Here is a 12,806-nt window from a genome sequence, read left to right as displayed (position 1 = left end):
ATCCCTAGTTGCCCTTGAGAAGGTGGTGATGAGCCGCCTTCTTGAACCGCTGCAGTCCGTGTGGTGAAGGTGCTCCCACAGTGCTGTTAGGGAGGGAGTTCCAGGATTTGACCCAGTGACGATGAAGGAACAGGGATATATTTCCAAGTCAGGAAGGTGTGTGACTTGGAAGAGAACTTGGAGGTGGTGGTGTTCCCATGCGTCTGCTGCCCTTGTCCTTCTAGGTGGTCGAGGTTGCAGGTTTGGGAGGTGCTGCCGAAGAAGCCTTGGCGAGTTGCTGCAGTGCATCTTGTAGATGGTACACACTGCAGCCACGGTACGCCGGTGGTGGAGGGAGTGAAAGGTATGATTCTGTGAGTACGACAGGCTTGACTAGTCTGTGGGACAGCTCTCCCAATGTTGGCACAAGTCCCCAGATGTTAGGAGATCTTTGCAGGGTCGACTGTTGCTGTATATATATGTGTGTGTGCGTTATAACATATTTGTCATATTTGTTAATGTATTAAAAATATATATATGTATATGGCTATGACCAAAAATGACACATTATCAGAAATATAATGTATACACTTTCCTACTTTTAAATTGAGTTGTTGGTCACTATATCTTAAACCTGTTAAATGAGGAATATCTGGCAACCTTTATCCAGTCTTTCACAGAAACACTTCAGGGAAATGTTTGTTTTATTGCATTGGACATTAGGGAGCTGCTGGATGCAGAGAGGGATACTGGATGGGGAGGATCACATGGCTATAGTGGAGCCTGCCTGATTTTCCTTTATAATTCTTGGCGCCCAAACACAGTAAGGAAATCTTCATTTTTTTTTCAAGGTTTTGTAGAGTCCGGTGAAGAATATTGTGCTGTTTCCAGACTCTAGTGGGAGAGGGAATATGAGGACAGTATTAACCGGTGGTCACTCATGCACTGTGGCAAATAGTGAATGATGTGCAGTGTGTCTCTCAAACAGACCGTGGTAGGTGAAGACTAGCGCCCAGTGTGAACTTTTACAGAGCCAGGGTCGGATGACTCCTTTAACACTGGAGCTATATATAAAGACCTCCTGTCATTTTTGTACCAAAGTGAGAACTTTCCCTCCCTGGTGCCAAACCAATCCATCATTGATAATCGAGATCACAGATAAGTCTGTTTCCTGCAGCTTTGACACCGATGGCTGTTAATCTTCCAAAACATGCTGGAAGTGCAGCGTTTGCAAGAGAATTCTTCAGTCCAGGGATGCAGCGAGCTGCGGCAGCCGTTCCCTCTCAGCTACAACAATCTGCATTTCTATCGCGCCTTTAACGTAGTAAAACGTCCCATGGCGCTTCACAGGAGCGTTATCAGTCAAAATTTGACACTGAGCCACATATAAGGAGATATTAGGACAGCTGACCTAAAGCCTGGTCAAGGAGGCAAGTTTTAAGGAGCGTCTTTAAGGAAGGGAGAGAGACGGAGAGGTTTAGGGAGGGAATTCCAGAGCTTAGGGCCCAGGCAGCTGAAGGCACAGCTGCCAGTGGTGAAAATCGGGGATGCTCAAAGGTGCCAGAATTGGAGGAGCGCAGAGATCTCAGAGGGTTGTAGGTCTGGAGGAGGTTACAGAGATAGGGAGGGGCGAGGCCACGGAAGGATTTGAAAACAAGGATGAGAATAATAAACTCAAGGTGTTGCCGGACCGGGAGCCAATGTAAGTCAGCGAACACGGGGGTGATGGGTGAACGGGGCTTGGGCGAGTGAGGACACGGGCAGCAGAGTTTTGGCTGAGTTCGAGTTTATGGAGGGTGGGAGATGGGAGGCCGGCCGGGAGAGCAGTGGAATAGTAATATCGATTTTAAACCGAGGTGTCGCTCGGCAGTATTTTCTCTGTCCCGTGTTATTCTACAAATGTAACTGAGCTCAGCCAGGTCTAGAGTTGGGATGCTGCAATTATCCTCAGTATCCTGGGCTAAGGAGGGTAAAAATCAGCCAGGATTCACTCTATTGTAAAACGCAGCCTTTGTCCCATCATTGGCGGCCGATCCTTCAGCTGCCTTGGTCCCAAGCTCTGGAATTCCCTCCCTAAACCTCTCCGCCTCTCTCTCCTCCTTTTAAGAAGCTCCTTAAAACCGACCTCTTTGACCAAGTTTTTGGTCACCTGTCCTAATATCTCCTTATGTGGCTCGGTGTCACTTTTTGCGCGATAACGTTTCTGTGACGCACCTTTGGACGTTTTGGACGTTTTACTACATTAAAAGTGCTGTATAAATGCAGGTTTTTGTTACCCAGTGACCACCTGCTGAAAAATACACAAACGTGGGGTGCGGACGAAAATCGGTTCAGTGTGACTCCTCCTCATCACATGGCCTGCCATTCCTCAGAGGGTGGTTTCAGGAAATTGGCCAATTGAGGGACAGGAAGGTGGCCGGTGCACTTGGAATTCTATCCCAGCAACATTCAGTACCCTCGGGAGAGGTCAAGGATAAATTAGAGCGGGATAAACTAAATAACCAGTAAACAGAAATTCCCTTTTTCCTTAGTAAATGGTCCACGGTCAGTATCGGGGGCGGGTTTTCCGGGTCCCGCACCTGGGATTGTCTGAACGCAGCGCAGAGTGCAATGTTGGGAGGGGATAAGCGCATGCCTAAAGGGAGCCCACCGTCCACCTGAATTTCAGTTCACTAATTTAAATAGACAGAGTGACATGAATCAGTCATTCATGAAAGAAAGACTTATGAAATAATACTGAGCGGCCTGCGGGTGGTGCTGTCCAGGGAGAGTATAAATACTCGGGCATGGGCCCAGCTTGCTCAGGACATTCTTAACAGGAACTAGTGAAGGACACAACTAGACCTCCATGTTGTAAAACAGTTGATTAAAGCTTTGTTTAACGCTTCGGCCAAGTGCCTAGTAGTTTTCTTACGTCACAGAGCATCGTGTGGGCTCCCCTAAGGGGAGATCTTCCCTGCCTGCGTTTCCTGTATTCTCCGTGCCCAGCTCGTCCGGTACTGAGGATCAGGAAAACCGACTCCTTATTTTTTTGTTCAGCTGGAGAACAGCCTCGTGCCCTCTTAAGAGGCGAATCCATTTGTCGCAACACACAAAAATGACAGCTTTATATCTCTATTAATTATCGAGGGACGCTGGAGCTGGATTGCGAGAGAAATCTATTTCACACCCAGCATCTGCTGCTTTTCTACTGCTGCACTCGCGGTGTTAGCGCCGCTTGAGTCTGACGATTGCTTCCACACCCGCAGACTCCCGCCCCACCCCCTCCTCTCCCTTCTCCAAATAAACTGGCCGGGTTTGCTAAGGATGTTCAGCTGCTATGAAGATGCACTGACCAATCTTAGCGAATCCAACAGCTTTACTTTGGGACCAAAGCAAAATACTGCGGATGCTGGAAATCTGGAAAAAAAAACAGAAAATGCTGGAAATACTCAGCGGGTCAGGCAGCATCTGCGGAGATGCGGAGAGAGAAACAGAGAGTTAACGTTTCAGGTCGATGACCCTTCGTCAGAACTGGAAAAAGTTGGAGATGGAACAGGTTTTTAAGCAAGTGCAGGGGCAAAGAAAGGGGGGAGGGGAGGAAAGAACAAAAGGGAAAGTCTGTGATAGAGTGGAAGGCAGGAGAGATTAAATGACAAAAGGGATGATGGTGCGAAGCAAAAGGAGATGGTAATGGGACAAGTTAAGAAACAAAAGATGGCTCTAGATGAAGTGTAAATGGCAATGGCAGAATGATCGACAGGTTTACTTGGGGTTTGCAGTTGGCTGTTCCAAGCCTGTTCATCGACCGACAACTCAACGCAGAAACAGCTGATGTGTACTCCCAGTGACATGAATCAGTCATTCATGAAAGAAAGACTTATGAAATAATACTGAGGGGCCTGTGGGTGGTGCTGTCCAGGGAGAGTATAAATACTCGGGCACGGGCCCAGCTTGCGCAGGACATTCTTAACAGGAACTAGTGAAGGACCCATCTAGACTTCCATGTTGTAAAACAGTTGATTAAAGCTTTGTTTAATGCTTAGACCAAGTGCTTAGTAGTTTTCTTACATCATAGAATCTTACAGCACAGAAGGAGGCCATTCGGCCCATCGTGCGTGTGCCGGCTCTTTGAAAAGAGCTGTCCAATTAGTCCCACTCCCCTGTTTTTCCCCCATAATCCTGAAAAATAGTCCTCTTCAAGTACATGGCCAATTGCCTTTTGAAAGTTGCGATGGAATCTGCTTCCCCCGCCCTCTCAGGTAGTGCGTTCCAGATCACAACAACCCTCTGCGTGAAATAATTTCTCCTCATTTCCCCTCTAGTTCTTTTGCCAAGAATTTTAAATCTATGACCTCTGGTTAACGACCCACTTGCCAGAGGAAACAGTTTCTCCCTACTTGCTCTATCAAAACCCCTCTAAGTTTGAATGCCTCTATTAGGTCTCCCCCTTAACCTTCTCTGCTCTAAGGAGAGGTACAGCCGGATTGTCTTCCGAGCAGAGCTTCCCACAATAACCTCCAAATTCAGAAGAATTCCCAACTGCATCAAAGTGAAATTTCCACTCCCGCACACATGCCTTTCTGGCGTCACGACGTGAGATTGCCAAGGTGTGGTGAGTTACGGGACAGTTGTGTGCTGCGGTTTTAGGCTTAAATTGAAACAGGCCTCCAGAAGAAGCCATTTCACACAGCTTTCTTGCAGCTGACAAAGAGCCAGGACATTCGTTTCATCCGTCAGTGCCCAGAGGTGAAAGGACAGTGGGCTAGCCCAGCTCCTGAGTGGGAGTGCCAGAACAACAACAACTTGTATTTATATAGCGCCTTTAACGTAGTAAAACGTCCCAAGGCGCTTCACAGGAGTGGTATAAGACAAAAAATTTGACTCCGATCCACATAAGGATAAATTAGGCCAGGTGACCAAAAGCTTGGTCAAAGAGGTAGGTTTTAAGGAGCGTCTTAAAGGAGGAAAGAGAGGTAGAGAGACGGAGAGGTTTAGGCAAGGAATTCCAGAGCTTAGGGCCTAGGCGACAAAAGGCGCGGCCACCAAAGGTTGAGCGATTATAATCAGGGATGCTCAAGAGGGCAGAATTAGCGGAGCGCAGATGTCTCAGGGGGGTTTTGCGGGGCTGAAGGAGATTACAGAGAAACCCGGTTTATACCAGCCAGCTTCCCCCTGAGAGAAGAGTTCAGTTTTATTTGCACGCAGCTATTTTCAGTTTTTGCATTCCAGCAGATAACCAAACCAGTATTAACCCGACTGTTACAGAACAGGAGTAATCTCCACACTGAGCTTTGTGAATGCAGACTCAGCAAGTGTAGAGTTAAATAACTATAAGGATGGAGTGTGGGGGTGGGGGTGGGGGCCCGAAAGTGGTTGATGTGAGGGGAGTTAACCTTGATGCACCAACAGAGTGAAGTATAACATGACATAGTATTTCTTTTATTGAAAAAACCTCCACAGAGGCCCAAGGTCCCTAGTGCACAGGCTCCATCAAAGTTTAGGAGAAAACACACTATCAATCAAGAAAATTAGGTGATTCTGACTTGTGTTCTAAAAAGCGTTTAGATGGTGAGACGGAGGGAAGGCTGAGGAGGATAAGAGACTAGAAATTCGACTGTGTAGACTCCCCCCCCCACCCCATTTTTCGGGTGCTAAACAGCCCACTACGCTCCCAACATGGCAGGCAGGAAGTGCACCAGCCGCCATATTGGATGAGCTGGAGTCAGGAACGCATGTCGGGAACATTCAAAGGTGGGACTAATTTATTTAAGTTAGGGACCCCGCTCTTCTGGCGTGACCCTCTCTCGATTTTCGAACGGCGCAGTGCTTCACTTGCCACGTGATGAGCTCACACGGCACGATGTGGCACTAACCAGCAGGAAGGCATCCGTACTTAGCCCGAACATGGAGCCGGGAGGAGCAGGAGTGTTCCTACTGACCCCACATTAAAACCGCAGGCTCCCCTCCGCCACCCCCCCACCCCCCCGCCAACCTCCACCCTTACGGCTACCGATCCTCCCCCACGGCCCAAGGCCCAATTGCCCCACCTTCCTCACTTACCTGTGATGCCAGCAGCGACCCGATCTTCAGTCTCGATTCACCCACAGCTCGCCGACTTCATTGAAACGAGGGGCCGAGGCCCAGTATCGGGGCACCTCGAGCCTCACCAATCAGGTGCAGGGATCGTACCCTCCGCCCCCCACCGGGCCCCCTTTTTAGGCATTCCCTAATTTCTAGGCCAAGGGGTTCTACAGTTTTGAGATCCTGGGAAAGAATGGATTAAGAGTGGGGCAGTGTGGTCAGTTTGGGGGGCACATGTTGTAGTCAATGGGCATGGCCCTGCAAGCATGGAACTTGTAACCGGGGTCTAGGAAATTGGCCGGGGGGGGAAACCCTTTTCTGGGATCCCCACCTGCATTGTGCAGAATCCAACCTTCTGACTGGTCACTGAGAACTTAATTCAACAACTTGCATTTATATAGCGCCTTCAAAATGTAGTAAGATGCCCCAAGGCGCTTCACAGGAGCATAATCAGACAAAGAAAATTGATACGGAGGCAGAGAAGGAGATATTAGGACAGGCGACCAAAAGCTTGCTCAAAGAGGTAGGATTTAAGGAGCATCTTAAAGGAGGAGAGCGAGGTGGAGCGGTTTAGGGAGGGAATTTCAGAGCTTAGGGCCCAGGCAGCTGAAGGCACGGCCGCCAATGGTGGGACGAAGGAAGTGGGGAATGGACAAGTAGCCAGAGTTGGAGGAATGTTGAGATATTGGATGGTTGTAGGGGCTGGAGGAGGTTACAGAGATAGGGAGGGACGAGGCCATGGAGGGATTTGAACACGAGGATGAGAATTTTAAAATTGAGGCGTTCGGGGACTGGGAGCCAATGTAGGTCAGCGAGCACAGGGGTAATTCAAACATTAAGATCAGTGGAAACAGAAAGCTAGCATAATTTTGTGGTTTTCTAGCAGGATTGCTCTATGTTCTCAGCTAACCTACGTAAAATAGATAACCAAAATAGTGTGGGCTTTCACTAAGGGAATTCTTGACGGGAGACCTGAAGAACTTTTCAGTTTTGATTGTGAACTTCAGCTTTAGATCTTTCAGGGCTGCTTGACCGAGTCTTTATCTTCTTTCTTCTTAGGCAGTCCCCCGGAGCCGAGGATGACTTGCTTCCACATTAAAAATGAGTTCTCAGGTGACTGATGAGTCCAATGCGGGTCTACAGTCTCTGTCACAGGTTGTAGGGACGGGTGGGTGGGGTGCTTGGGTTGACGTGCGCTCCTTGCGTTGTTTGCGCTTGGCTTCCGCTTGCTCTCGGCGAAGAGACTCGAGGTGTTCGGTGCCTTCCTGGATGCTTCTCCTCCACTTTGTGCGGTCTTGGGCCAGGGATTCCCAGGTGTCGGTGGGGATGTTACACTTTTTCAAGGAGGCTTTGAGAGTGCCCTTGAAGCGTTTCCTCTGCCCACCTGGGCCTCTCTTGCCGTGTCGGAGCTCCAAGTAGAGCACTTGTTTTGGGAGTCTCGTATCGGGCATGCGGACGATGTGGCCCATCCATCGGAGCTGATCGAGCGTGGTCAAAGCTTCAATGCTGGGGATGTTGGCCTGAGCGAGAACACTGATGTTGGTGTGCCTATCCTGCCAATGGATTTGCAGGATCTTGCGGAGGCAGCGTTGGTGGTACCTCTTTATATTGTTTGTATTGTTCCCGTTTCTGGGTCACGAGGTGAAGATACAACAAGGCGATATAGCCACAGGATCATCATTGAACGTACTTGACCAGGCCTATAAGGTGCGACCACTCCTTGTGTTAAAAATATTAGCTTATTCAAAATAAATTTAAACTTTAACCTCTCCTGCTGCAGCAGAGGAAAGATAATCTATTATTGTATTAAATAAATAAGAGTTTGGAGATTATAAATGAAGAAAGGACCAATCAGATGGCACTTGGTATTCAGCATTTTGAAATTCAGTCGGAAGGGTTAAGATGACATTAATGTGTCTAAATTCTAACACTACAATACCACATTCCCAATATCCAGTCACTAGTTATTCTGCTTATGTTACTTTGAAATGCAGGGTTAATAACACTGCACCAAGACTGGGGTCTAAAAGTTCCGTATAGGTCACAGTTGCCAGACAGGAAAGTTTCCCCTGTGCTACTTCACGTCCTTCTGGAGATTCCATAATTTTTTTATTTAATAATTCACGGGATGTGGGCGTCACTGGGAAAGCCAGCATTTATTGCCCGTCCTTAATTACCCTTGAGAAGGTGGTGGTGAGCTGCCTTCTTGACAACTGTGTGACTTGCTGGGCCATTTCAGAGGGCAATTAAGAGTCAACCACATTGCTGTGGGTCTGGAGTCACATATAGACCAGACCGGGTAAGGACGGCAGATTTCCTTCCCTAAAGGACATTAGTGAACCAGATGTTTTTTTTATAGCAATCCAGTAGTTACATGCTTTTTAATTTAATTTAAATTCCCCAGCTGCTGTGGTGGGATTTAGAACTCATGTCCCTGGATCATCCGTCCAGGCCTATTGGATTACGAGTCATGTAACATAACCACTATGCTACTGTTCCCAATTGGTGGGTGGTTATGAGAGTGCGGATTCTATGCGGTACGTTAGAAGGAGCAGGCTCAATGGGCCAAATGGGCTTCTCGCCAACCTTTGCTTTTGCTCTACGCTTCCTACATTACAACAGTGACTACACTTCGAAAAGTACTTTACGATAGCAAAATACTGCGGATGCTGGAAATCCGAAATAACAACAGAAAACGCTGGAAAAACTCAGCAGGCCAGGGCAGCATCCACAGAGAGAGAAACGGAGTTAACGTTTCAGGTCGAAGACCTTTCGAAAGGTCTTCGACCTGAAACGTTAACTCTGTTTCTCTCTCCGCGGATGCTGCCCTGGCCTGCTGAGTTTTTCCAGCGTTTTCTGTTGTTATTTCGAAAAGTACTTTGTTGGCCGTAAAGCGCGTTGGGACAACCTGAGGTTGCGAAAGGCGCTATAGAAATGCAAGTTCCTTCTCTCTCTGCTCCCGCAGCAAGTGCGATGCTGCTGGGCTGTGGTCGAAGTGGCTGCTTCTCTACGGAGAGAAACAGCTGCTTTGTTTCTCTTGTGAAGTCTTGGTTCCTGCGATTTGAGATCAAGGACTTGCACAGCTATGAGCTGACAGGCCAGGCAGGCTTGTATTTTAACCATATTTGTTCACCAAGTCAGTCGGCCCCCTTCACTTGGAGCAGAGGTTGTTCTGCTCAACAATTAGCTGTTATTGTAGTACGTCTCTCACTAATGCATGTACGCATCACGATATGTGCATGTATTTAAGGCAGTCAGCATCGACATCAAGATCTAAACATTGCACAGTTCTTTTTAACATAACTGATAAATCAGAATCGATGCAGCAACAATCACTATGAGCCTTTCAGATATTCCATACTCCCTTTGATATAACCATTCTCGATATACCTCACACTCCTCTCCATAACCTCTAGTATCCTTTACCAATAGTACTCTGATACACTACCTGCTGGATGTTATAACACACTGTGAAGAATTGGGAGCCAGGATGTTTCAACAGGCACTTCATTGTGATCAGAAAAATAGTCATCTCTGTGCCTCTAGATATGGCTAGTACAGGAAACTCTTTTTTATCCGGCACCGACGGGACCGGCGTGGTGCCGGTTGATCAAAAAGTCCGGATTACAGAGAGGTATAGTTACCAAGGTACGAGAGCCCCCGTACACGGCCACAGATCCAGGCCTCCCTGTTGCATGGCAACAGGTGCAGGAACCCCGGTTACACGGCCACAGATCCAGGAACCCCGGTTACACGGCCATTAATATGAAGTAAAACTTACCTGAACCTACTCCTGAATTTTGCCGGTTAAGAGAGATTTCCGGTTATTTAGGTGCCGGTAAAAAGAGAGTTTCCTGTATCTCTTTACCCTCATCCATCCTTAGTCTGTCCTGTTTTAGTTGACCACAGCCAGGATAGGACTGAGGGTAAAACAACTGGCCTCACTGTTCCTGAGCTAAGGACTTTGAACGATAAGGGAGTCGAGGGTTATGGGGAGCGGGCAGGGAAGTGGAGTTGAGGCCAAGATCAGATCAGCCATGATCTTATTGAATGGCGGAGCAGGCTCGAGGGGCCAAATGACCTACTCCTGTTCCTACGCCTTATGAAAAATGACCCAAGATTCCAGGGTTGTTATGCAGATCTGCATGTTGCATAGTGGGGAACGGTAGCAAAGTGGTTATGTTGCTGGACTAATAATCCAGAGGCCCAGACTAATGATCTGGGGACATGAATTCAAATCCCACCATGGCAGCTGGGGAATTTAAACTCTGTTAATTAAATAAATCTGGAATAAAAAGCTAGTGTCAGTAATGGTGACTACCATCTGGTTCACTAATGTCCTTTAGGGAAGGAAATCTGCCATCCTTATATGGTTGACTCTTAACTACCCTCTGAAATGGCCTAGCAAGCCACTCCGTTGTATCAAACCTCAAGGATAAACAATAAGCCTGCTGACACTCCCTACCTAGGCTCGAGTATCACTTCAGGAGGTGCTGGCAGAGCTGAACCCCAGGTTAGTCCCCATCTTCTATAGAGGTCGGATGGGATGGGGTGGAGAAGGGGGAGAACATGGGACAACAAAAAATAATCCTATGCGCGTTTGGATACCATAGGAAAAGAAACAATGAGATTTGGGGTGATTAAGGTACAGTCTGCTGCAGCACCATTGTTCAATTCCCTGGCAGCTTCTGTCAACCAACCAACTGTTTCCTTCCTAAGTTGGTGTTAACTGTGGCTCGCCTCTGAGTCAGAAAGTTGTGGGTTTGAGCCACACCCCAGAGACTTGAACACAAAATCTAGGCTGACGCTCCCAGTGCAGTAGTGAGGGAGGGCTGCACTGTTAGAGGTGCCGTCTTTCGGATGAGACATTAAACCGAGGGCCCTCTCGGGTGGATGTAAAAGATTTCATGGCACTATTTCAAAGAAGAGCAGGGGAGTTATCCCCGGTGTCCTGGCCAATATTTATCCCTTAATCAACATCACAAAAAAAAACAGATTGTCTGGTCATTATCACATTGCTGATTGTGGGATCTTGCTGTGTGCAAATTGGCTGCCATGTTGACTACACTTCAAAAAGTACTTCATTGGCTGTAAAGCACTTTGGGATGACCTGAGGTCGTGAAAGGTGTTACAGAAATACAAGTCTTTCTTTCTTTTTACCTGGCACTGAACTTGACCATGTCTCCAAGTGCTCCCCAAGTTTATATCCCTAGCTTCGCACAGTAGTCTCCCCTGTTTGATTATACTTGGTGCTGCTACTTGGAGTTTTCTGCAAACTCGGAACAGAGTTGCACCAGGCAGCTGTCGAAGTAACTGGGGGCCAGGAGTCTGCGGATTCGCATCCGTCTGGAAGGGATGATGGGGGATGAAAATCTCCTTGGGATTGCCAAGGAAAAGTCTAACTCGCTGGTGCTGTTAGAGAAGCTGATCTAAGACCTCTCGATCCCTAACTGACCGGGGAGGGGGACTGGGAGGGTGGGAGGTGGTGGTCACAGTTTAAACCCTGGGGGGACTGGATTCAGTTCAGGTCATTCTGACCCAACTCAATGTGACCTCTACCGGACTGAAGGTAGAGCTGGAACTGCAGTGTTAATTATTGTAGCCCCTCTGATGAAAGGCTTTAGCTAGTTCAGGTTGGTTAGTGGCAGCACAGGCTATTGTCCCAATGTGTTAGCTATATGAACCAGCTTCATCTCCATCCAAAACACACACAGATAACATCTCGCTGGTAAATGAGCTTGTCAGCCTGATGAAAGGCTTTAAAGTTCAGGCCAGCCAGGAAAACAAAGGCTACATAAGTAACTTCACATAGGCTCGAAAATGTACTAAACACAGAATTTTGACATAAACCCTGGGTCTTAATTGAAATTCCAAACTAATTATTTTTTTCTTCTTCTTCTGAACAATGATGTTTTTTGCCACAGTGGATATAATCACTAAAGCATGCGGACAAGTTATGAGGGAAACCTAAGCAAGGGGCAACAACAATAACAACTTGCATTTATATAGCGCCTTTAACGTAGTAAAATGTCCCAAGACGCTTCACAGGAGCGTTATAAGACAAAAAATTTGACACCGAGCCACATAAGGAGAAATTAGGATAGATGACCAAAAGCTTGGTCAAAGAGGTAGGTTTTAAGCAACGTCTTAAAGGAGGAGAGCGAGGTAGCGAGGCGGAGAGGTTTAGGGAGGGAATTCTAGAGCTTAGGGCCCAGGCAACAGAAGGCACGGCCACCAATAGTGGAGCGATTATAATCAGGGATGCTCAAGAGGGCAGAATTAGAGGAGTGCAGATTTCTCAGGGGGTTGTGGGGCTGGAGGAGATTACAGAGATAGGGAGGGGCGAGGCCATGGAGGGATTTGAAAACAAGGATGAGAATTTTGAAATCGAGGCGCTGGTTAACCGGGAGCCAATGTAGGTCAGTGAGCACAGGGGTGATGGGCGAACAGGACTTAGTGCGAATTAGGACATGGGCAGCCGAGCTTTGGATGACCTCAAATTTACGTAGGGTAGAATGTGGGAGGCCAGCCAAGAGTGCGTTCGAATAGTCATGTCTAGAGGTAACAAAGGCATGGGTGAGGGTTTCAGCAGTGGATGAGCTGAGGCAAGGGTGGAGACAGGCGATGTTACGGAGGTGGAAATAGGGGCACGAGGGAAGATGCGGAATACTTGCCCATAGGGAGAGAGGGAGAGCTCCATCAATACGGAATGGGGGTGAACCAATGTAAATTTGGAATCACTTTACATTTTCCACATTACAACA

The sequence above is a fragment of the Somniosus microcephalus genome, chromosome 18 (genome assembly GCF_052327205.1).
Source record: "Somniosus microcephalus isolate GS21.2 chromosome 18, FLI_Smic_1.0, whole genome shotgun sequence".
Classification (NCBI taxonomy): Eukaryota; Metazoa; Chordata; class Chondrichthyes; order Squaliformes; family Somniosidae; genus Somniosus; species Somniosus microcephalus.
The sequence above is the reverse complement of the archived record's forward strand: the minus strand, read 5'-3'. Positions refer to the sequence as shown.